Source organism: Penaeus monodon, chromosome 25 (genome assembly GCF_015228065.2).
Source record: "Penaeus monodon isolate SGIC_2016 chromosome 25, NSTDA_Pmon_1, whole genome shotgun sequence".
Classification (NCBI taxonomy): Eukaryota; Metazoa; Arthropoda; class Malacostraca; order Decapoda; family Penaeidae; genus Penaeus; species Penaeus monodon.
The window spans coordinates 20432829-20434685 of record NC_051410.1 but is presented as its reverse complement, the minus strand read 5'-3'; the positions used below and the strand labels follow the sequence as shown (position 1 = coordinate 20434685).

Genomic DNA, 1857 nt, shown 5'->3' with positions numbered 1-1857 from the left:
TAATATCTTAAAAAGGTATAATTATGGAAACAAAAACTCAAAAAGCTCTCAGTATTTATTCAAGGATAATAACCTGTGAACTTTATCGATCTGTGCTGTTGCAACAAATCGTGAACCATAAAATAGAAGAATATACCAGAAAAAAGGAAGGAACCACACCTATACTAACCTAAAACTAACATCTACACATAAAGGTATTACTAGACTCAGCTTCTTTCTCACTCTCTCCGTCTTCTCATTCATCTTGCCGGGGACATTAGGAGGAATAAGACAAGGTGATATTCTCGAACTGAGAGTAAACAAAATCATTTATAATTCATGGACATTCACGGAAATTCAAGAATTTAGTATTGTTCTTTTGATAAAGGAGGAATATTCGTTTTAACATTTGACATTCACATTTCCACCCTTTCCCTGATACCGGACCCCCACCCTTTTTCTTTTCTAAACTCACCGTGCGGCCTGAGGGGCTAGGACAGGGCGGTAGTTGTCGACAATGTGGTGCTCTCCGTCGTCTCCGAGAATCTTGCGGGAATTCCTCAAGCGGGTGAGAACAGGCAGTATGAAAGCACGATACTGGCTTGTACCTACTGGACCTAGGTTTGTCAGAATTCTATTTATGGTTTTCATAACTATGATGATTATGTCATCATTTGCAATATAGTTGATACGGGATTTATTTGATATGCATTACCATACATTTCCCTTATTACAAGCAACTATGGATTTCTCCCAATTTCCCTTGCTGATTGTACTAACATGGTTATCGGAAATGGTTATGAAGTCTTGGAAGACAGTCCAAGTGACGATCTCGTTACAGGTGGGCGTCGTCAAAGGAGCTGAATACCTGTAGAAGGTGTTGGTGTCAGCCGGCATGAGGTTTGGAGAGGGAACAAGTTTCCAGCTCGTTCTTGGTCGCATGGAGATCAGGCGATTTTAGACATCGTAGAAACAGGCAGATATAAATTTGAAGGCGAGCCTGTGTCGCCGTTGAATTAATGCGATTCGACATCAAATAAGATTTGGGTTTAAAACCGTTCTTTGTTGCCTTACTTATGAAGCAAATGAGAGCATTCACATTCGGATATAATCTCGGCCCCTAGGCTTGCAATCCTGTTTGTTATTTGTACAACGCTGAATTCGGATGCGTAGCGAGCCCGTCGATGATTGGTGTGAGATTTGGGTTGTCGATCAGACCGCCCAGGAGAATAATGCCAACACAGCAGAACGTCGTCGTACTGAAATTCGCGTTGCCAAGGGAACGTACTCAGTCTTGAAGTGCCCACCAGATGAAGCTCGGCAGCGTATCTAGAGGAAATGTAAACAGTGTTCATACGCAGGTGAAGTATTCGTAGCATACATCAGTACATTGAAAAATTCAAATCTAAATCTCTTTAACCTTCTTTAACTTACGCGATGCATTGATGGTGTGCTCAGATCCCTGCGTGCTGACGCTAGACCCCAGTGGAAATGAAACTGGGCGAAAGGGTATTTTCGCCCAACTCTCCGCGCTGACCGAGGGAAGCTCCGCGACGTCTTTGATTTCCCACGAAAATTTAGCTGGAAGAGGAAGGATAAAACAGATTTTAATAAAACTGCAAGGAGACGTTTAAAATCAAGAGAAGTCGTGCTTTCATTAGGATAACGCATGTTCGATACAAAATGCGCGTTTCTACGTTTGGGCTATGATCTCTATGAAAAACAATTAGGATTGAATTTGTGAATTCTCGAAATTTGCTTTATCAGTCTTAGGTCTTTGAAGTGAGATGGTATTTAATTGTTTTATAACGTGCATGGGAAGCTTCCAAAAAAATATACTTCGATTGGTACTGTCAGATCATATTATATGATTATATA

General features: G+C 41.0%; 1 pseudogene; it reads right to left on the bottom strand.

Moving 5' to 3' along the window:
* Positions 1-59: 59 nt before the first annotated feature.
* The window catches only part of LOC119589345, a 3403-nt pseudogene continuing 1605 nt past the window's right edge, over positions 60-1857 (bottom strand).